General features: G+C 33.0%; 1 protein-coding gene across 3 annotated transcripts in view; it reads right to left on the reverse strand.

Annotated features, from left to right (window-relative positions):
- Positions 1–25240, reverse strand: part of TOX (thymocyte selection associated high mobility group box) — a 350785-nt gene that overhangs the window by 132026 nt on the left and 193519 nt on the right. The window lies entirely within an intron of this gene.

Below are 25240 nucleotides of genomic sequence, written 5' to 3' on the forward strand. Positions count from 1 at the left end.
CAGGGTTGTGACCTGTTCCATTTTCTTCTTTCTTAGGCAACCTGGTAGCCTCCAGTTGCTGGAGTTCATCATATTTATGTCAAACTGTAAAATTTACCCCCTTTGCAACATCCAAATGTTGTTCCTACTTTTGCTCTTTGGGGCTAAAAAGAGAAAATCAAATTTATTTCTAGCTGACAATCCTTTAATCTTTTAAAGACATAAATCATCACATGTGCCTAATTAAAATAATTTTTATGAATCAAGTAACAAGTCTCAGGATGCAAAAGATGATTCCTGTGTTTGTTCTTGAGAAACAGCATAGTACAAGAGAAAGAGGTTTTGAATTTGAAAACAGAAGACTTGATTTTAAGACCCTGCTCTTCCACTTGCTTAGTTATATAATCCTGGGCAAGTCATTTGTTGTCTTTGAAACTCAGTTTCTTTCTTTATGAAGTAGGTACAACTGGCACACCCATCTCAAAAAGCTGCTGTGAGAATTAAATGAGATGATGAACACCAATTCCTCTGTAATTCTAATCATATGTCCTAGAGAAGTGCTTGAAGGGATCGTCCAATACAATTCATTTTACAGAAGAAGAATTACATTTTATTGAGGCTCAGAGATTGTTACCTACTCAAGGTCACAAAGGTTTGTAAATTACATAAAAGTATGCTTTTATATAACTATATTTTATTTTTATAAATTTTACATATTATATTTATAAAATGTTAAAACTAAGTGAAAATGACATCACCTGAAATATATGTACCTTGTCTCATTTTAGGGGGTCTGAGATAAGAATTTGCTATAATCATAGTTGACATTATATAGGTTTTCCATAAAGTTGTAGGACAATTTTCAGCTGCTACAGCTTAAAACTGCACAAAGACTTTTGGGACATCCAGCATAGAACTTTCAGATTTGCAAAGCATTTTACAAATATGATCTCTTTATTCTCACAACACCCATAGGAAGCAAGTGCTATTATTATTTCCAATTTATTGCTGAATATAAGCAGATCCAATTCTCTAAGAGGTATGGTCATCATCAATAGATAGATAAATGACGTATTTATTAAGTACTTTAATATGCCAGGTACTGTATTGTTGCTTCATTTCTTTTAATTTATAAAATGGGAATAATGATAGTGCATTACCTATGTTAAAAGGTTATTGTGAGGAAAGTACAAAGTAAATCTTAAAACATCATAGATATATGAGTTATTCAAAATGAATGATGTCAAAAAAATAAGGTCAAATACTTGGTGCTCCCTGAGGACAGGAATTATGCTTATTTATGCTTATTTCTTTCCAGGGACCTAGCTTAGAGACTTAATAATGTAACAACTAAATGAATGAATCAATGAGACAAATTGAACAGTAAATGCAATAAGTATTCAAGAGAAGGAAAGATTTAATCATGGTCCAATTAAATTGGCTTATTTACTGTTTTTATAAATTGGCATTCCATCTTCAACTTCCACATTTCTGCAAAGACTATTTTCCATACCTAGAATGCATTCCCACCTCAAATTCATCTTTTAGAGCCCCTAGCTTCTTTCAAGATTTAGCTCATGTGTTTCCTGATACCTTTAAATAGTAGTGCTTTTATCCTTAATCAAATTATCAATTATATATTTAAATGCTTACATATTATATTCGCTTTCACCCCCAAGACAATTTAAGATTTTTGAGGAAGCAAGACCTAATGTGTTTTTTGTCTTTGAATCTCTAGTACTGAGCCAGATGTCTTGCACATAGTAGGTGGTGAATACTTGTTTTGCTTTGCATTGCATTACACTGTACTGTAATGTCATTGTATTGCATTGCATTGGCCATGCCTTCCACTACCATAGTTGTCTTTTTTTGAGAGTGTGAAGGAGTAATGGAATCTGTTAGGCCTAATGGTACATTCCATTGCACACCTACAATCCCTTCTAGCAGGGAGGTCAAGGCAGGTGGATCATTTGATCTTAGGGATTTTGAGATGATAGTAATGTTAAATCCTTCCTAGCTATGGAACCATAAGGGTAACTACTGGGGACAAAGGCAAAGCCTCTATGTCAATCAGAGTGGAGATTGGCCACGATAGCTTGAACCTGGATGAAAAAGCAGGACCTAGTCCCTTACTGTAACCACTACCATATTGTTATGATCTTTAGGACTGGACCCATAAATAACTTTCTTTCTGGTTGTTAATTTTTTTTCCCCGCCATTCTCTTTCCCATTTCTCATCTCCCACTTCTTTACCCCTCAGTAAAATATTATCTTCCAGGGTAAGAAAAATTTTAGCCCACTGATATTTTGTTTAGATGTCAAAGATTTTATAAAACATTTTAATACCGGCCCCAAAGACTAAAGCTACAAAGCTTTTTAAAAGAACAAAAGTAGCTCATACTCTATAGTTCCCTATATGAAGATCAGCTATGAATCTTTGAATATATAAATCAGCAAGAATGAATCTCTGATCCATGGGTGGTAAATTGCTGATCTACAAATATTCAAAGTAGAATTCCTAGATATAGGCAAAAGGTTCTAATTCTATTTCTATCTCCCAGTAAGTGTAGGGTCACCATAAAAGCAACCATGAAAAAAACGCCATCCATATCCTTTTTGCATACTGCCAGTGACTTCCTACCTAATGAAACAGATCTGGCCATGATTACTCATATACTAATTGAATAGCTTACATAAATGGAACAATATAGAATATGATAATATTCTTTTTTCTATTGAAAGAATTCCATATTCAAGAATAAAAATATCCTTCAATAGGAAACTATATGTGCTTGTTGGAAGTTTCTTTTTCATATAAAAATGAAAAGTGTCACTATTTCTTAGTTCTGGTTTTTCCTCTTGGAACAGTAACTAGACTTCTCACTCTACAGGATACCTTTTAAATATTTGAACATAGTTTAAGAATAGGGCACAGTATAAAGATCTCCCTGTGTATCTGGATCCTTAAAGTTCCTTGATCTCTGATGGGCTATGAATATCTGTGATGTCCATCAAATATCAAGTAATATCTGCTATTTATATCATATGGCAATAGAAAGGCAGGGGTAGAGTAGGAATTTCACTCTATGATAAATTGGAGGAGTATGATAATAAGCGGGGCAAGTTCTTGCTAATATGGATTGAGGGGTATTCCATAGGTATCATGCTGCATTCATGTCACTTGTTTTTTATTCAAATTCAAGGCTGGTTAATCTGAAGAGCACTTGTGAAACTATGGAGAACAGAACCGCTGCCAACATGAGATGAGATTTATGGATAATTGAAGGTTCCATTTTCTTATATAGTAAACAGTCACTCAGTTATTAAGCGGCTGCAATGCTTCATTATGTTCAGTGATCAGTCCTAGGCACTAGATGTCTTAAAAGATGTTTAACAGTAGATAAGACTTTACATAATGGGCATGTTGACAGTAAGCAATACGTTTGCTTTTCTTGGAAGCTTAATTTTCATTCTTCAGAAGGAATTATCTTCAGTTATATTGTAAATACACTGAAAAGCATAATTTAATTTGCAGAAATGTGTTTTACAAACAAATTTCAAGGACAAAACTTTTGTTAGGTGTTATATATTTTCTAAACCTTATCTTGGCTATCAAATGGAAAAGCTCATAAAATGATAAAAATTATAAATTCCCTATTGAAAATGTGAATTGTTCATATCACAAGCCTTATAGAAATCTTCTACTATTCTATATTCTACTGTATTCTACTATATTCCTTATAGTTTTATTATCGAGGCACTTGGTGTGTAATAGGTACAGGTTTTTTTTTCCTCTGTAGCATTCATATTTGAAATTTCAAAGCACATTTATGGGAGTGGAGGTGGGATGAGAATGGATATCATTGTCCTATGAAATTTGATGCCTGGAGTTGACTTGAACCTACTCTTAAAGAATTCTTGTTCAATTTCTAGGTTTGTTTTCTATTTTAAAAGTGTTCGATGAATTATCCTCTGGTTTTTCATATTTTTTTTTTTTGGCCAAAGAAATAAAATTCTCTACAATGTATTTCTAGGTCCTTTGTCATTTTCACATTTAAATCATCTTAGCCCTTGGATTTTCTCCAAATTCCCTGGGCAGGGAGAAGGGGGGAGGGTTATTTCATGGTTTAACATAGGATGGTCCCTTTTAAATAGTTCCCTATTAAAAGTATAAAATGGGCATCTGTTTTAAATGGGTCACAGTCAGGGTCAGCAGAAGGGTAGAACAACTGAGTTAAATACTTTGGCCAAGTAGCTGGAGAGGTGACAGGAGACCTTGTCTAAACAATTTCATGACAATATATGAGAAAGGAAATCTGGAGGGAATGTATGCAGAATTAGAAATATCCAGTCCCTAGCTAGTTGCTATCTATCACTGAGTGAATGTATTTTCTGATAAATGAATTTTTTTTTTGGTTCAATTTCATCTCACTGCTTCAACTTATTCTACAGCTTGGATAGTTTACCCATGTATATCCTCGACTTCAATGTCCAAGGAATGTATGATTATAAATAATGAAAAGGTTGAATTCAGAAGCATGCACAATTTCATGAAATAATATGGTACAGCTGAGCCTTCATTGAAAGTTATGTTTTGTTCAACATTGATTATGTCCTGATATGATTGAGCTGAAGTTGATCACTTTGGAGTTTCTGTGTAAGATGACCAACTCATCTGCAAGCACAAGCAATCCAAATATATAATATTCAGTTTTCATGATTTCTCAATTTAACTCCCCCTAGTGACACTCTGGCTAAAGCAGTAGGTATGAAGTCAACTGTAACAGGTCTGATGGTCTCCCACAAAGATTTTTTGAGATAGATTATGCATTTGTAATTGTATTTGTCTGGACAGAGGAGCTGTTCTCAGATGGGTAATTCCAGATTATCAGCCTTCAACTTTCTTAGAGTTTAGCATTATTTTAAAATCTATCAAAGAGTACTTAGGCTCACATTCATTTCTTTTATGACTTTCAATAAAAACCAATATTATTGTTCAAATTTCACTCTTGACACTTAAAGTGGGTGATCCTTGGTAAAACCTTTCATCCCTCTGAGCCTCAGCTTCCTCATTTATATGGATGGTGATGGTAAACAGTTGGTCTATAAGGTCCCTTTCATGTAAATTTATTATCCTATGAATTAAACTGTCAAACAATCTCACCCTTTCCTAGGCAGGAATTTTAGACTGGCCTGGGAAAATGAAAAGAAAGTTAGTGACATTTAGCAAATTAGTTTATCTGTATTTATCACGGTTTCCCCCTTTGTAATATGTACGTTCTAAATAATAGTAGCTATTTTCATATTCTCAGATGTTACAAATATTGGAATTTTCCTAAATTTTTTGGGGGGAAGGGAAATATTTAAATTCATGGTGAGTGAATTTTCCTAAATTAGCATTTCTATATCTAGTGAGAAGTGTAATAACTTATTTAGGTCAAATAAAAATAAGAACTAACTGTGGCAGCAGTTTGGGATATGTAGCTACATATACGGAGGTCTCACCAGTTGGAGAAGTCTGATTCTAAGGTATGGTCTTAGAAAGTCTGATGGGAGGGCACCACAGTAGCATCACTGAGTGATTAGAAAAGGTCAGGGTGAAAGAGCATATGATTTGAGTCCATGACTTCTGGTGATTGCCCCAGTTTGGATAGGAACATTTAATAACAGTACCATTCTAAGACCTGGGAATATAAAGACAAAATGAATCTGAGGCTTAATCTAAATTTCAAGACCATTCTTTTATGGTATCAACTGATATATAGCTGAATTATATTTCAGAGAAACCAAAAATAATTACAAAGAATCACATAATTGACCTTATGGATGAGGAAACAACTAGAAAAGTTAAGTGATTACCTCAAGATCAAACAACTAATTAGTGGCAAAAATTAAATCCACATCTCAGGTCTCCTGATTTCCAATACAGTGCCCGGTCCACTAAAACTTGAAAATAGTTTCTTGCCTGATTTCTGGCAATAAGAAATGAAAAACAAACAAACAAAAAAAAAAAAACAACAACTTCAAAGCTTTTAGATTATTTGTTATATTTTCAGTGTTTCTGTGTTTTTGTAAACACATGTTTAAAGGTGTTACACCTAATCTGTAAAATAATTGAGTGAGAAAATCTTCACATTTCTTTGGGAAGACAATTTGTCAGACTCCCAGATTTTAATATGAGTCAATTTTAATGGCTTGAAATTGTATAATTTCATTTCAAACTCTGTTTGCTAAATGCACTCTTAATCATCTTTAAGTCTCAGATTTTTGTTAGCTTCCTTTTAATTACTGGATAGTTGAGAGTTAAATATTTTTTATTGTTCCTAATTTTTCCCCCAAATCTATCCAAACTTGTGACTTTATCAGTATATTGAATGCAATTAAATATATTGAATGAGGAAAATCCTTTCAATGATATAGATCCACCTTTCACTTATACATTTAGAAACTTACCAGAGACACTGAAAGGGAATAAGTGACTAGGCTACAGACATATAACATGGATTTTGAGGCAGCAAGGTGGAAAAGTAGTTAAAACACAGATCTTGAAGTTGGGAAGAGTTGATTTAAAATCTAGCTTCAAATATTTACTATCTTCTGAGAAAATCACTTAACATTTTTTGAGGTTTCTCCATCTACTAAATAGGGATAATTGAAGCACCCACCTCCCAGAGTGATTGTGAGGATCAAATGAGATATTTGTAAAGTGCTTACCATAGTGCTTGGCACATAGTTAGAGTTATATAAATGTTAGCTATTACTATTATTATATCAGACTTTAGACTTGAACCCAGGTTTCTCTAGCTATTAAGTCAGCCCTCTTTCTACTACATGCTCCATTTCTATTAAAATTACATTAATCTTAATCTTACAAAATGCTAAAAGAGTTTATGACATATTAGACAATGTGATGAGATGTGATGTTCAAAAACATAAGTTTTACCAAATTGAAGAACTAGTCTTAACATCAAGAAAGTAGAATAGGATTTTTTTTGTCTCTATTAAATAAAATCCATTGATTCTTATCACCTTCAACATCAAATATAAAACCCTTTGTCTGGCTTTTAAATTCTTTTATAGCCTGGACCCTTCCTACATTGTTATACCTTATTTCTCTCCGAGCACTCTGTGATATATTAACACTGGCTTCCTAGTTGTTTTTCCTACAGGATATTTCACCTCCCAATTCCAGGTATTTTTACAACCTGTCTTCCCTATGTCTAGACCTTTCCCTCCTGGATTTTTTGATTTCTTTTACATTCCAGCTAAAATCCCATCTTCTGCAAGAAGTCTTTTTTAAATCTTCCTTAATGTTAATGTCTTCCCTCCATTGATTAATTCCAATTTATACTATCTATAACTTATTTGGTCCTAGTTGTTTATTAACTTAACAGTGCCCAGGTCCTTGTTTTCTCCTTCTTTAACTTATTTTATAACATTCTACATGTTGCCTTACAGTGCTCTAGGGTATTTTTAAATCAGAAACAAAAATTGTTCTGTATTCTGAGCTCCATTAGATTGAAAGAACCAAATAAATATGAATCTTTGTCTTCTATCCAGTTTTATCATGCTAAGGTACTTAGGATTGAGAGCAACATGCCTCTTGCCCTAGTCTGCTACTTCCAGGTTATTATAGTATCATCACTTAATGATACCACCTCGTTGAATTCCATAGCATCTCATCATTCCATTCTATCCCCATTCTTATTGCAGCTCTCCATTCCAAGGATTATGTACCACTTCACTATACTATTCTATGTAACTAATATACCAATCAAAACTTGTATTCCTTCTCACACTCCAAATTTCCTTTGTCATAACTGTGTGCTTGTCTTATCTCTCGTAGGAATAGGAACATCTGGGTTTTAGACAAATCCCTCTCCCTTACTGAATGATTTATATGTCACTCCATCTCTCCAAGTTTTAATTGTTTTTATCCGATAGTAAATATTTTATTAAATTATCTTTAATGTTTCTTTTTAGTTTAGATTAATTTAGGTTTCCAACTATGATTCCCAGATTAATGTTGTTTGTTCCACTAGCTAAAACTGAGAAGAGAAACAAATGATTAATTGCTCTCTCAAGACAATGTCTGCATTCCTTCCAAAATCTCACACAAACACTACTGATTTTATTACTACTACTCACCTGACCTTTATTCAGTGGTTTTAGAATACCTTTTGAATGATCTACATTTGACCATTGGATATTCTAAAAGGCTTTAGCTAACCTGTCTATTTCTATTTGTTGTTTCTTCTCATTTGGTGAGAATATTGGGAAGTGAAAAACACTACTAATTGACTACAAGCTTGAAATAAATCAAAGATAAAGATATATGTGTAATTTATATATGTATATACACATATTTACAGTGTATATACACACATCCATATATATTTTTCAAAAATATGCTCTACAAATAAATGTAAACACAGGTTGCACTAAAGATGTACAGATTTCAGAATCCTGGAGTCTTGTATGTTGTGTTGTGCAAAGCATAAAAGATGTCTTATATTCAATTCAAGCTGTGCATTTTGAAAGGGACATTGACAAATATGGGTACCTGAAGAGAAAAACAATTGTAACGACAAAAGAACTTGAAATGAGGTCAAGAAGAATAGTTTAAGGGACTAGTGGCTTGCTAATGATCTTCAAATAACTAAAAGTCTGTCAAGTCTGTCTTTGATGGTGTACTGGATAGAGTGGTGGGTCTTGAGTCAAGACTCATTTTCCTAAATGCAAATTTGGCATCAGACACTTACTAGAGATGGGATCTTGGGAAAGCTATTTAAACTTGTTTGCCTCAGTCTGTCATTCAGAAAATGAACCAGACAAAGAAATGGAAATATCTTTGCCAAGAAAATTCCAAATAGGGTCATGAAAAGTTGTACACAACTGAAACAAGTAAACAACAAACAGTAACAAATGAAAGAAGAATTAGACTTTTCCTATATGGCTACTAAAAGTGAAAGTTATAAAAGAAACAAACTTCACTATAAGAACTTTATAACAACAATCCACAAATACATTATATTTATTATTTGAAATTTACTGATTATTGATTTGACAATTAGCTAAAGTGTTTTAAGAGAAGTGGAATGACTATTTGATGATACTCTGCACTAGTCAAACAATGGATCAACCAACAAACATTTTATTAAACTGCTATTTTTCCAGGCACTATGGATTCAAAGAAAAAAATGAAACAGCTCCTGTCTTCAAGAAGCTTGCAGTCTTATAATAGGAGAAAACATAGACATATATACTTACATACAAAATAGCTATAAAATGATATAAGAAAATTTGAGAGGAAAATCAACAGGAACTTAGGGAGGGTATTAAGAATGTAGAAGGTAACCTTAAAGTTTAAGCTTAGCCTCATAGGAAGATCAATTCTACCTTCTTGTGAATGCACGAATGTATTTATGTGTGTGTATATGTATCTCCCTCTTTCTCTTGACATTGCTTTTATTATGATGGAAGCCTTCAAAATATCATGTCTGGGATCTTGCAAAAAACACCTAGTTGATCTTTCTGCCTCAAGTTTTCCCCCAACATGGTCTTTTCTCCACTCGGCTGCAAATTGATCCTTCCTAAAGTATGTGACCGTATATACATCCTGAGTCAATGAATTCCAGGGGCTTCTTTCTGTATCCTATTTCAGGATAAAATATAAAATCTTCTGTTTGGCTTTTAAATCCTTTCTGACTTTCTGGTCTTCTTATAACCTGACTACCCACTATATATTCTGTGACATAGTGACAGTGGCTTCCTTGCTATTTCTCTCAAAAGAAAATTTATTTCTTGATTCCAGACATTTCCACTAATTGTACACCATTCCTGGAACACACTCACTCCTTCCTCATATCTGGCTCCTTCCTCATATCTAGCTCCAGGATTCCCTGCCTTTCTTTCAAGAGTCAGCTAAATACCTATCTTCTGCAAGAAGCTATTCCTAGTCAATAATAAGTGATTAATAAATGTTTGTTGATTTAACTTGACTACTTTGGGGAAGAGAGAAAAAATTCAAAGGATAACAAGAGGTTACCCAAATTGTTCTGTAGAGATTGTTGTAAGCATGTACTCCTTAAATGAAAGTGTAAGCCAAGTTGCTAAGCTTAGTTTTTTGTCCACAATACACCCAGTCCTCAGTTGGCTAGGCACCAATCTGACATTTTCTGACAACAAATAATTGTTGAACTGAACTGCAGGCTATACTGAATTACAATTCTAAAAGATGTTCTGCATCTCTAGATGCTGGCAGGCTTGTCTAGTTTACAAAACCTATTGAAAATACAGCTTCTGTATTCAAGGGAAAATAGACTCACAAACTGCATTAAGCTCCATAAGTGTTCACCATCCACAAATCACAGGATCTACTTCATGAATATGGAGTGTCCTTCATACCCTTTCCAACAACTCCTGAACACACAGATGGTTCTCATGGCTAGCAGTTGTACCTTGAAACATATTGGTGGTGTATCTCAATGGAACATGCAGATAACTTTAATAAACACACACACACACACACACACACACACACACACACACACACACACACACACACTTATATAGGAGAGGTACCATAGCATAATGGATAGAAGACCAACTTTGGAATCAAGAAGATTACTGCCTCTATTGGATATATGTGATCACAACCAAGTTACTTACCCTTTCAGTGTCCCGAGCAATAGACTAAGACTATAAATCACAGATAAGATGCTCTGTATCAGTGAAGGCATTTCCTCACCAAAAGTTCCCCACACTGATGAAATTAGAGATTTAGAACAAAATCTTTAAAAAGCATATACGTGTTTTAAAGAATATTTTCATTTGCATATAAAAGAAACTCCATAATAATAGTAAGGGGACAATTGTTTGTATCCTTTGTGAATATGGAGAAAGAATGTCTTATTTATTAATACTGACTTTTGGGGGGGGGGCGTGTTGGTGGGGAAATGTGTCTATATTTTAACATTATCAATCAACTTTTCCTGTGTAACTGTTCCAAAAGAATTTCCATTTTAAGACCTTTTCACAACATAAAAGAAAGAACAGGTCATGAGAAGCTGCCCATAATATTAAAAATGCAGAATTTCTCATTTGAACATTTTTTGCCCTTTTTTCCCCCTTTGCCATCCTTTATCGTTTGACACTTTCAGTGAGGACACTTATGGATCCACTATTCAGATAATTGAATAGAGAGTCTTTTACTATCCACACCATTATTACCAAGTGTCATAATGGATGAAGTATGGCCCTATCTGAATTTAGTGTCCAATCATTTACGCCTAATAGTCAGTATAGACCATGATAAAATACATATTTGAAAAAATGAGATATTTTATCAAATGTTTTCAGTTTTTGTGAATTGAACCAATTTTTCTTATGAAGGGATGATAATTTGGGTAAAAATAAAAACCTTCTAAATTTTAAGGGAAAAAAATAAAGACAAATTTATAAAAACAAATTGTTACTGGTAAAAGGAATATTTTACTCCCAAAGTAAGATAGAATTTAACCCAATTGTTATTTTTCCTCCTTGGGGAATTTATAGAGTATAATAACTCTAGAGATCAAGCTGTTAAATTTGAGGTATAAATTTATTTAAATATAACAAGAGTCTATTAGGTAAACAGAAATATCTATTCCTGGGATAATAATAATGTATAATAATGTTTTTAAGAGATTTTTAAAAGAACAGGATTAACCAGACCTATTTTTTTACAACGAAAAGAACAAATAGGCAAATATTATATCTTAAATGCATATCTTTACATTATCTCCATCCCCTCAAAAAGTGTTTCTTTTGACAATAAATTATCATAAACACAGAGAACCTCAGGACTTCCAACCAAAAGAAACTTAAGTGGGAAATTGTCTTTAAAAAGTATCACAATGTCTTGGATTGGGAGAATTTGTTAAATATTTTAAAAGGCAGTATCTTGAAAAGATATCCTTTTATATCACTCTTACAAATCATTTTTGAAGTAATATTCTCTAATTCTGTGGCTAAGTAGATTTATAATGCACCATTTCTGATGAACCTAATTCAGACTTAGATATAACCTAGCAAGTCAGCAATGTTATGTTCTTTATCACCTTTATGACTTTTGGCAAGTCCCCTAATCCTTTTGGGTGCAAAATGTGGGGAATGAATTAGGTAACTTCTGGGGTAGCTTCCAGATTTAAATATCTGATACTTTTTAAACTGGATACTCTAGTAAAAAGCAAAAACCAAAACTAAACTCTACCACTAGTGATATAATAGACCAATTCTTTAGTCACATGGTCTGTTATTAAGGGATAAACATTAATTGCTAAGAACAGCCTAGGAACATTTCATCAGGAAAAGAAAAGTCCTTCTAATGAATCACTATTTAAATGAATTTTTTTTTCACTATCACAAATAACTTAGATTTGTAAGTCTGCAAACAAATCAAGTTAACATTATGTCAACTATAGATTATAATATCTTTAAAAGTGTACTAAAAAACACTATTATGGATTCCTGATAAGATGAGATGCTAAGACTTACATTTCTTTCAACAGTAAATAAATTATAGTGGGTACCATCTAAAGTGACCTTTAACTCAATCCCACATTACATTCTAATATAAAAATCTGGAGAAATGTGACATTAGAGCCTCTCTTTGAGGAGGTCGTACAACTGGCAAGGTTACTCTTAAAGTAGTAATCAGTGCAGTAGTGATCTGGGTTAAGGTGGACATAACAAATGGAGTCCCCATGGACTTAGTTCTGAGGCTAAGATTAATAATGTGTCAATGGTTTGTGCATGAGGGGAAAAAATCAAGTTATTTTAAACCAATGAAATTGATGTGCCTTTGCAAGACATTCAGATGGTCTGTACAGTTAAAATTAAGGAAGTTTGATGCAAAGAGGTTGCTGAAACCCAGCCTTAATCAAATTAATTTTTGTATTCACTACTGGGAAAAATCATCTTTGTGGCTCTTAATGAGAAGTGATGTTTGTAGGCTATATTTAGATGTATGACACCTTTCTACTTTTCTCAAAACAACTCTAAGATATATGTACTACAAGTGTATTACCATTTTAAAGATGAGGAGACTGAGATTCAGGAAGATTAAGAGATTTTGCCACAGTTCCACAATTAATAGGTGCCAGAGTAACATTTCTTCTGATCCCAAGTCCTGTTCTTCCATTGTACCAATATGCCTCTCTTTCAGTTATATAGGTGGAAAAGAAGGGAGAAAGATGCAAAAGTAGAAAAGAGAAAGAAAGTAAAAGAACAGTTTGAAGTCAGAAATGAAAAGGGAGTGAAAATGTAGGGAGAGGGATGAAGTGATTATGGGGGGCACTGGAGAAAAGATCATCATTATCATCATGAATCTGGACATATGAATTATCTCACATCCTCATTTTATTCCAAGTCTAATTTCTTTACTAAACAAGATTATTTTATTTCTTGATCTTTTTTCTGAGCTTGTTCAACAATTCTCTATCATCATTACCATCAGAGAAAATTAATTACTCATTAATCACTTTGAAAAAAGATTCTTTTTATTTTTTAAAGTGATAATCTCAGGCATTATCAAGACTGACTAATAGTTCACTGCTCAGAGAGGATCTTTGATTTTATACTTACTGGGAACTCATGCATCACAAAGACAACTTGCACCTGTATATTTTTTCTTCCTTAACTTCTTTTTCAATGGATAGCTTAATGCACATGTATTATATACACGTATATATTAACAAACATACACATTTGTAAATACATATATGTATCCAGCAAAAGATGCATTAAAAAACTAATATATTATAGTTTTCTAGTATGTTTGCCATTAGGACTTGAAATGCCATACCCACGGACAACATGGGAAATAACTGGCTAGCAACAATTATCAGGGGAAATAAAACATAGGAATCATAATAGTTTATAAATTCAATATGCATCAACAATTCAACAATTATATTTTCAAAAACACTTAGCCAGAGTGTGACTTACAGAAGTCAAGAGTTAATCCTTTTGTCAAAGTCAGTCTCTTTTTAGGACTTCATTAAATTATGCACCCAATACTAATCTACATAGCTTAAGAAAGACAGGTTAAAGAAGAGAAGCTAATATGATTAACAGGTTGAAAAGTTGGACCTTTGAGGAAGGGTTAAAAGAGTTGGAGTTATTTCATTTAGGGAGAAGACAATTGCAGAATGACTTGATAAATGTCAAGTACATGAAATCTATTTATTCAAGTATTTGGAATAAAGATATAGGCAGAGTGAGATAAAATTTATATTAAGAGGTTAAGGCTTTACAATTAGGTAGGAAATTCTTAAATGAAATCCAGATTTTCTACTGAAATTTTGCTATTTCTGCAATATTACTTATAACTGCAAGGTTAATTAACCACAAATATGCTACCAAGGGGAACTATAGAACTTATATTTCTTGACAAAAAGCCATCTACTTATCTTAATGATTTCAGGTTAGCACAACTTAGAGGCAAAAAGACGACTAAATAACTTTTTTGAAAATTGCATATACCTCTATGAAGAATGAATTGGATTTAGAAATTGAGAGGTTCAGTTCAAATACTTGTTTTATCATTACTTTTTTGTAACCTTGGAAAAGCTGATTAACCTTTCTGGGTCTCAGTTTCTTCATTCATAAAATGAAGAGTTGAGACTTAAATGAATTAATTCTAAGACTCATTCTAGTTCTAAATCTATAAAATATATCTTTTCATCATTTTTTCTTCCATGAGACAATATTCTGATTTTGATCAAAAACATAGAGCTTAATAATGAAACTAGTATATATTTTAATTTTAAGTTTTATTACTTAGTTCAATAAAAGAAAGCCCTCTTGTTTGGCCTGGTGACTAGTGAAAGTTATTTAAGGATGCTTCTATTAATCATTAGCTCCAACATTAAAAGGTACCTCCCAAATCAGCAATTCAGTGGAGTCCTAGGGTAATCCTAATTACTAAATTTGGAGTTAGCTTTTGAGAAAGAGAATTCTTAAAAGCACTTTAACGATTACCCAAGAATAGCCTGTTGTTTTGCCCCTATTACCAATTTCAGAATAAATAAAAAGTTGTTTTTTTACAACCTAGAAAATAAAAATGAAAAGACATCCTATTTCTTCACTATATTAAGGTGCTTTAGTACATTGTTCTCATGTGCTGTAAAATTCAAAAAAGGATAATTTGTGAAAAAAAAGGACTGTAATTGCTAAGCACTTGATGAACTGTGGCATAATGCTAAATAATTATTCTCTGCCTTTATACTTCTGTCAAAGTGGGCAAAATCATTTCTTTTTATTGCTTTTTTAAAATAAGGAAACAAGCCACTGTGACATCCATTTCATTTTAAACTAATGCTTCTATTATTCCATATCTAAATGGAGCTGACATCATCTGCTCTTTAGTGTCCTAAAAGATCTTTAGCTCTCGTCCACTGTTACATGTTTTATGCATTACATGAAATAAAATACCTCAAGATTTTGAAAATATTTATTTTAAAAACAGCAATCAAATTGTCTGTAATCACATTTTCTGCTCCGCTTTGAAAGCTGCATTATTCAATATGCCAGTGGTCTTTTCCATAATGGCGACATATTAGAAATTCATGCTGTTCTAATACAGCTGAATTCACTGATGTACTGCACTCCCTATAGACTTAAAGAAACACTCCTGCTTCAGTTTCATGTGTCCCGCACAGTACCTACTGATGTGACGGTTGTCAAAACAGTTGTACAGTGGCCTTTGAATTCAGAGTATGTCACGACTGTATGCTAAGAAGTGACAATAAATCTGAGCATATACATTAAGCTTTGCTTTTGTTGCCAGGGAAAAATAGAACAAAATAAATCCCTCAATTTTATTGCTTTTTAACATCTTTTCCATTTTAAACTTCAAAATCGGACATTTGAAGCACTCAGAAAAATTGCAATCTTTTGTTGCTTTTTCATTGTAAATTTTCTATAATATATCATCAGGAACCACACTACACAAAAAAGCCTTGTTTCTAAATGAAGCCTTTCAATGATTGCCTTCTCCAACTTTGCAAGGTTTTCCTTTGTATGAGCAAAGGACTGTGGCTTGCACAAAGAGCAAGCAATCACTACATGTAGGCCAAGCATCAAGGCTGGAAAGACTTTGTACAAGTCTGCATTTCCCTATGGGCCAAACCTAGTTAAACCAAACAGGGAACGGGTGTCTGTATGTGGGGTAAGGCAAATAATTGCCTAAAAACAAATACGCAAATGCAAGAACTCGATTTTAGGTTCAAGAGTCAAAGATTTTTCATATAAGTCATGAATAATTAATGGGAATTTTTTTTTTTATTCACCTTTCTACAAAATAGCTCAAAGACTTGGAACCAGATTCTAATTTTTTCTGTTCTGCCTCACATGGGGAAAGCAAAAAAAAAAAAAAAAAAAAAATGTCAAACTCAACACAAAGCAATAAGCCAGGTCAGTCCCAACTGCAGAATAACAACTATTCCTTCACATGAAATGACCCTTTAAGGACTCTCAGGTATCTCATTAGCCTACAAAGTATTTCTGAAAGGCAAGTCATTACATAGAAATTGAGGAAAGGAAAATATAGTACAATGTAATGTTGTCACTGGGTGACAAATAGCCAGTCAATAGGAAAGCCAGGATCAGAGCTTTTGACTTCACTATCCAATGAAGTCACTTTCATGAAGTCTCTGCATAGGAAGTTTATCAATGAATCATTATGCTATTCAATAATCAATGCCAATAACTAAGAAAAAAAAGAAATTTACAATATGGAAAATTATCTTCCTTTCCTCATTTACCCATATTTGGCATCAAGGAAAACATCTTTTTGAAAGGATGTTTAGCTTTGACCTGGAGAACTAAAACTAATATACATTTATCATGCTCTCTAAAAAGCTCTACACATTGTAGTCTGCTTGATAATCCATCCTTTGAAAAGAGATTGAGAATGGAATATCTCTCCAATATTGTACCTATCAACCATGTGAAAAACTCAATTTGTTGAGTCCCTTAAAAAGGGAACAGGATTTTTGAATGATTATATAATAAAAACTCATGACAATGGTAAAAAGAGAGCTGGGGCTGGGGCTGGGTTGGGGCTGAGGAACCATTGAGAAAGTTTGGAAGAAAGAGGAAATACAAGAATGTAGAAACTTCATAGTAGCATATTCATCAAAATATATGAATATAAAAAAGACCTTCTATGGAAAACTGTTGTTCTCAGGGTCATATTGATTGTTTAATAAATTGAAATAAATTAGTGCACTGATTAGCCAATAAGTCAAATAACAAAGTTATACAATCTTAGTTGAATTTTCCTAGTAGATTTTTAAAGACTTTGGGACTTGGCTTCAAAAATCAATCATTTGAATAATAGCTTTTCCAACTGGTGGATATTTGATCATTTAAAAATGATTTTATCTTTCTTGGTCTCAAGTTTCTTCATCTATAAAATGGAAGTAATAATAATTTTACTACCTAGTATCAAAGGTTTGTTATAAATGAAGCATTTTCAATAAAGCAAGCATTTATGAAATTCCCACTATGTAAAAGTCATTATTCAGTGCTAAGAATACAAGGACAAAAATGAAAATCAGTTCCTATCTTTAATGACCTTACATTCTACCATGGAATGGAATATATACACATTGAAGATTCCAGATAATTTGATGATACAAGATTCCCAAATCTATGGAAATCAAAAAAAGCTTCTCTATAGGAGTTGATGTGAGTCTCAGAGGGAAACTAGGAATTTTAACAAGTGGAATCCGTGCATTCTAGTAATGAGTAATACCTTTTCAAAGACATGGAGATGGAAAATAGACTGTAAAGTTCAGGGATCAGTAAAGAGTAAAGGACACAGCACTGTACAGTGGGGAAAAAAAAACATTGAATTTCAAGTCAAAAGATTCAAGTTTAAATCCCAGCTCTCTGAAATACTACCTAAATAAGTCAAGTAACCTCTTAGTCTCATTCTCCCACTTCAATAATTAAAAGGTTAGAGTCAATGAATTCCCTTCTAGTACTAATTCCATGTTATAAAGTGAGCCAATTTGTTGGTAACATAGAAACATAGAATATAGAAGGAAGGAGTATGCAAAATCAGCTTTAAAAGTGATATTGAAGTTACACTAAAAGGGCTTTAAATGGTGGCTTGAAGAATTTTAATTTCATCCTAGAGGGAGCCAATCGGATGCATGATTTAGGAATTCTCATTTGTCAGCTGTGTGGAGGATGCATTAGGAAGATATAAGATTGAAGATAGGGAGAACAAATAGAAGGGTATTGAAATAAAACATATGAAGGATGCTAAGATGCTGAATTGGCACAGTAGCTATGTGAGTACAGAGAAAGGTAGAGATAGAAGAAATGTTTTGGAAGTGGAATTGAAAAGAACTGGCAACTGGATATGGCACAGTCAGGGACTATGAAAAGTCAAAGATGGCTCCAAGGCAGTGGCAGGGTTGGGTGACAGGAAGGATTATGGTGCCCCACAAGAGAAATGCAGAACTCAATCTTAGTATTATTTGCAGGTCCCTTGAACCATATATGTAATGTTTCATTTACTGATCAGCCTGGATAGGATAAAGAACAAGTATTAGTTAAGGATGAATGAGAGAAATGTTCTGTAAGGATTTAGGAAAACTGTAGACTTTGTGACTAATTCTATATTACATGAGATATTGCACTGATTTTTTCATTTTCATAATGTGCCTGTTTAACATTATCTAGAAAAATCCCATGATACTGAATCTGTGTATTTATGTTGTTGTTACTTTGTTTTGTTTTTGGTGTGTGTGAGTGATAAGAGGCCTTTTCTAAAACAAAAGAATTTTCTAAGGCAAAATTCAGCAAAAATATACTCACTTGAATTAGGATAAAAATACTTAATTATGCCACATTGAAAGTTCTAAATATAATGCTGCCAAAATCTAGGGGGACTTCTTTATACAGTATTGATGCTGCTCTTTAATCCAATTAAAGTTATTTGACCTTATACACAAATCTATGTAGGCTATATTCTAGATTCAACTAGCCATTTACAGCCAGAGCTTATGGAAAGGACATTATTTCATGCTTTTCATGGTGGCTTTGAGGAGCTTTTGGTTATATTGTGTATGAGCTTTTAAGAGGAGATTTGAAAGGGAAATACCAGGTTCCTTCCAGCCCCTTTTACTGTTTAATTTCATCAGCTTTTCCTTCCCTGTTTGCATATGCAGTTTGGTCAGAAATTGTGAGCTATTCACCAAAGTGTCTCAGCTATTGGCAGGCAAGTCACTGTAGTTCAAATGCTAAATTTCTTGGATCACCTCAGCCATGAGTACCAGTAAAAGCTTCAAAGACTTAGAATTAATTTGAGTAAATTCTCCTCAAGAAGAGTGGCTTGAAAAAAAAAAATTTTTTTAAATCTCTTATTTCCAAAATCCTTTCAAAGCAAATAATCCCTTAAAGACTCATATACTTCCAAGATGTGAATATGGAAGATCATCTACCTTGACATTCAAATTCTTCTGGGGACTGAGTTGAGTGTGAAAATACTTTAGTAGCATATTTTCTGTTTCCTTTCCTAATGTCATCAAATTTTAGTCTAGGTTTCCAAGACTTTTAAACAACTCTAAGAAGCTCTTCTCTACCACTGATAAAAGTAATGTTCTCAAATACACCAAAATATTTAAAACAGCACTTTTTGTGATAGCAAAGAATTGAAAACAAAACAGTTGCCTATCAATTGGAGAACAGCTAACCAAATTGCACTAGGAAAGAAAGAATATGATGAAAACAGAGAAACATAAGATTTCTGTGAACTAATTAGAGGTAAGCAAACAGGCCAACAAAACAAAGATACACAATAACTACAACAATATAAATTGAAAGATCAAGCACAAAACAATAAAAAAATAAATTTTTTGAAATTACAAAGATAAATACGGCTCCAACGAAGAGATATGAGTAAATATTGCCGGTCAACCATGTTGAAGGCAGGAGGTCCACAGATATGGTACAATGCATATACATTCAAGACTAGTTAATGTATTAATCAGTTTTGTTGATTTTTTCCCCTTACCTCTCTTTTTCCATTAAAAAATATTTATTTAATGAAATGGCTTTCTGAGAGGGAGAATATAAAAGAAAATTTGATGATGTAAAAAAATTAAGTTCAATAAAGTTGTTTTTAGAAATTTTTGCCGATTTAACAAGATTATAAACTTAATTATTGCTAATAATAATAATAATAGCCAACATGAATATAACCTTTACTATGTGCCAGGAACAGTAGTTAAGGCTATATTCACATTAGGCAGAAATAATGTAAGAATCAATTTGCAATGAAAGTTGCCAGATTATTAGCTATTAAGAACACAAATGTGATAAAAATTCAGAGAAGAAAATAGCCAGGAACAAGGAAAGGTTCTTTTTAAAAAATAACTTTATTGAAAGACTTGACGCCAGGCCTAGTGCTCTCTCTATCCACTGTGCAAGCTCTTTCTAGGCAGTTATTACTATTTCTTCAATAATTTCTTTACTACCTAAAGACCAAAGTAGGCTCTCAGTAAATGACAAGTTTATATCTAGTTAGGCTTAAAGACAAGACATGAAGAACTCTCTAAAAGGAATATTGGTAGGTGAAAGAGTTTTGTTGTTGTTGTTTGTCCTTCCTTCTTAAAGAGAATCCTGAGATCAGGTAGGGGATGCCATGACAGGCAAATGAAGTATATTTAAGTGAGAGAGGGCTGTGCAAGATCACCTGCTTTACTTTCCCATCCAGAATCATCTGGTTCCAGTGGCCAGGTATCAATGAGGATGACGGTAGATGGCCCTGGATGAAATAGGTTGTTTTGGACTTTTTAAGTTAAGATCTTCAACAGGTCTCAGTTTGACTGAGATCGCAACTCATTCAGTGATTTAAGCCTAGGCAGCAATCGAGGCAAAGAATCTCTTCTTTCATCTAGTCCAAAAAAAAAAAAAATTCTAAATAAATAAGCAAATGAATCAGGAAGGGAAAGACTCTCAGGGCTTCTGATCAAAGCAGAAATTACTGCTATTTATAGTCAATCTGAATCAATCAGGACCCAAACAATGACCAAATGGGGCCTGACCTAGGGTCTATTGATGGCCAATCAATGAAAGAAATTTATCCAGTAAACTCCAAGATAACTTGGGAAGATTCAGAGATGTAAAAGAAAAAAAAAATCTTTTAAGAGCATCTGTATGTGAGGAGATGATATTTTATATGGACAGAGGGAGGGAGAGAGAGAAGAAAAGAGGGAGGGAAGAAGGAAGGAAAAGGAAAGGAGTGAGGGAGGAAGGGAGAAAGGAGGGAAGGAAGGAAAAAAGGGAAGAAGGGAGGAAGGAAAACAGTTTTCCAACACATTGTTTTATCCTTTCTTCTCAAAGAGGATCATGACATCACAGAGGTGATGCAAGTGAACTAGACTTAAGTGAGAGAGGGCTGTTCAAGGTCACCTGCCTTACTTTCCCCTCCAGAGCCATCTGGATCCAGTGCCCATATACAGATGAGGAGACTGGAGATGGCCCTGGATAAAATGGAGGTAGAAGAGAATTTCTTATTCACTAACTTTCTTTCTTTGTTAAATTCCAATTGAACTTTTACAATGTATTTTGCTGCATGTAATTAGGAAAAAGCTTAAACTTCAGCCTTGGCAAAGATCTCAATGTAATATAGGCTTTTTCATCCTTGTGTCATAAACTAAAGTGATTTTGGAATTTCACTAAAAGCCCAAGCCTACTGATACCAGACTATGCCTTCATACATCAGAAAAATGAATTCAATATAGAAGGATGAATACATGCCATCAACTAAAACACCCCAAAACAGATCCAAATGAAATTATCTGGCAAGAAAAGCCTCATGGTATCACTCTACAGGACAATCTTTTTTTAGGTAGAATAGTTATCCACCTGTATATTTTAAAATTCAGGTGTTTTCCTTCAATCTATCAGTATCTTTACTGGGTCTGTATTCCAAAAGAGATCATAAAAAAGGGAAAAGGACTCATATATGCAAAAAATATTTGTAGCAAACCTTTTATGATGGCAAGTCACTTTATCTTTTTAATCCTTCGTTTCCTCTTGTATAAAAAGAAGAGGGTGGATTACATGATCTCTTAGGGTCCCTTCTAAACTTTAAATACATGGCTTATGATGATGTAACTGAAAATAATAGTAAAGGACATCAAAATTTAAATTAAATTCTATTCCCAGGCTAAGTTTCAGAGAATCATTTATGAAACACACTTCACTATTTTTGATAAAGAAGTGGTAAATTATGGGTTTTGAATGCTGAATAAACTGTCAGACACAGCAATGGTGTTGTCTAGTTTTATTTAACTCTCCTTTTAAGAGTATTATGGAAGTTATAGAAAACAATTGAATTAAAAAAAAAAAAAGCTCCAAAGCATCAAACTTTCTAAAAAATGAGAATATATAATATAATTTATAAACTATAAAACATTATATAAGTATTATTTGTAATTATTATTAAATTCTTGGAAATTTTAGGAAAATACCAAATTAATAATGTGAATTATGATCAATCAAATTAATATAAATGAGAACAAATTAGTTTTGTGACTTAGAAACAAAGGACTCATTTTTCCCTAAGTCATGTCATGAAAATCAGAGAAAGTATTTACAGAAAAAGATTTATATAGTATCCTTTTATCTTTTTTGTGTATAGAGTATACTATTTTCTTTGATGGTTTATAAACTCATTCTGAAGGTAATCCCCCAAACAGTTCCACCCATGATTGGAAAATGGCTCTATCAAAGGAATAGTTGAATAATCTTCAAAATATTTAAGTTCTAGTATGATTGTTTTATAAATCTCATGACTTCCTATTCATTCTTCTAGGCAGAGTCTCCTGAGCTGAAATAATCTGGAGAAATTGTACAGTTGATATTGAAAATAATTGTGGGTAATCATTATAGTCAATGTCATAAGTCCATTCTCATATCAGTTGGGATAAAATAAAATTATATATGACTCCATGCCCAATCACAGAGAAAAACTATACCAAAAAATATTCAGTTAGTCAATAAACATTTATTAAGCAACCTACTATGTGCTAGACAGTTTACTAAAGCATGAAAGATACCAAAAAAGCTATTGTTCAAAAGACTGGATGTCAGCTTCAAATAGAAATCCACTGAAACATCTTTTCATCTCCATAGAAGAATAATCTGACTGAAAACTCAATTTCTTTAGTTAAGGCTAAATAACCAAGTAATTGATCTGAGAGTCAAACTGCATTAATGATTCAGGTAATAAAGATATTGTCTAGATGAGTTATTGTACTTAAAATCAACAGCATAATCAGATTATCCTAACCATAATAACAGTTGCACAGATTCATAGATAGTTTCACAAATAAACAATAAAAAAAAATAGATTGCTGTGATAGAAGGGAAAAGCATCTTGAAGCAAGTTGCAGAGTTCTGTGGTCCTTCAACTTGTCCTGCTGTATTACTCAAATGAAAACAAAAAAGAGGTATTCTTTTCAAATCAATGAATAATGCAAAGCTTGTAGAGATAACTCACATTTGATAACAGAACAAAGGTATAACAATTACCTTAATAGACTGAAATAATGGACCAAACTTTAAAAAGATGAATTCTAAAAAGACAATTTCAAACCCCTACATTTAGTTTTTTAAAAATCAGTTAAATGAGTACAGGTGGGAGATACCTGACCTATGTGAAAAGGAAGGTCTCTGTGATAATAAACTTGGCGATATGAGTCAACAGTGTTTTTTAAAAAAATAATGACACCTTGGGCTACATAGGGGACCCCCAATCCCTCACTCCAAACTATTGTATCCAGATCAAAGGACATATTAATTAATTGTGCCACCACACTTGATGGTGGTCAGATTTAGTCTAATTAGTATTATTTGGAATCTCTAGATTATGTTTGGAATGACATCATACATTTTAGGCATGACAAATAATACATGGCAAACTGGATTATGTCTATAGAAATAATCATCATGATAAGAGCCTTGGAAACAATGTTCTAAGAAATAAAGTTAAATATTTGGAGTATGGCAACCTTTAAATACTTGAAGGGCTATCATGTAGAAATGAGATTAGAATTATTCTTTACGACTCCTGGCTTCACAGGGCAGAACTAGAACCAATGAATAAATTACAGAGACTTTTTTTTTTTTTTTTGGCTTAATGTAGGAAAGAAAGACTGAAATCTACAGATGTCTAATAATGGAATAGATTCTATTAAAAAGTAATGGCATTCCTTTGACCCAGCTTCTGTTGGGCCTATATCCTAAAGAGATCTTAAAAGAGAGAAAGGGACCCGCATGTGCAAAAATGCTTTTGGCAGCCCTATTTGTAGTGGCAAGAAACTGGAAACTGAGTAGATGCCCATCAATTGGAAAATGGCTGAATAAATTATGGTATATTAAATGTTATGGAATATTATTGTTCTGTAAGAAATGACCAGCAGGATGATTTCAGAAAGGCCTGAGAGACTTACATGAACTAATGCTACCTGAAATGAGTAGAACCAGGAGATCATTATATACAGCAACAAGAAGACTATACAATGATCAATTCTGATGGACGAGGCTCTCTTCAACAGTGAGATGATTCAGACCAATTCCAATTATTCAAGGATGAAGAGAGCCATCTACACCCAGAGAGAGAATCATGGGAACTGAGTGTGGACCACAACATAGCATTTTCACTCTTTCTATTGTTGTTTGCTTGCATTTTGTTTTCTTTCCCAGTTTTTTCCCCCTTATTGATATGATTTTTCTTGCTGCACAAATATGTATACATATATTGGGTTTAACATATTTTAGCACATTTAACATGTATTGGACTACTTTCCATCTAGAAGAGGGAGTGGGAGGAAAGAGGGAATAATTTAGAACAGAAGGCTTTTGCAAGAGTCAATGTTGAAAAATTACCCTTGCATATGTTTTGTAAATAAAAAGCTTTAATTTAAAAAAAAAGTAATGGTATTTCCTGACAAAGGATTTATTTAAATAAAGGTGAATGCATTTGTCAGGGTTGTTAGTGCAAGGATCAATTATGCTGTTAACTAGGAGATCAAACTAGAGGGTGCTAGATTCCTTTTCACCTTTAGGGGTATAAGATTCTATGATAATAAGCTCATCAATCCTGTATTTACAATTTATGATACCTGTAAGAACATTTGAAATAAATAAGTGATTGTTTCACTTTAATAAAGAATAGATGGAAAAATCACTT

Source organism: Sminthopsis crassicaudata, chromosome 1 (assembly GCF_048593235.1).
Source record: "Sminthopsis crassicaudata isolate SCR6 chromosome 1, ASM4859323v1, whole genome shotgun sequence".
NCBI classification, from domain to species: Eukaryota; Metazoa; Chordata; class Mammalia; order Dasyuromorphia; family Dasyuridae; genus Sminthopsis; species Sminthopsis crassicaudata.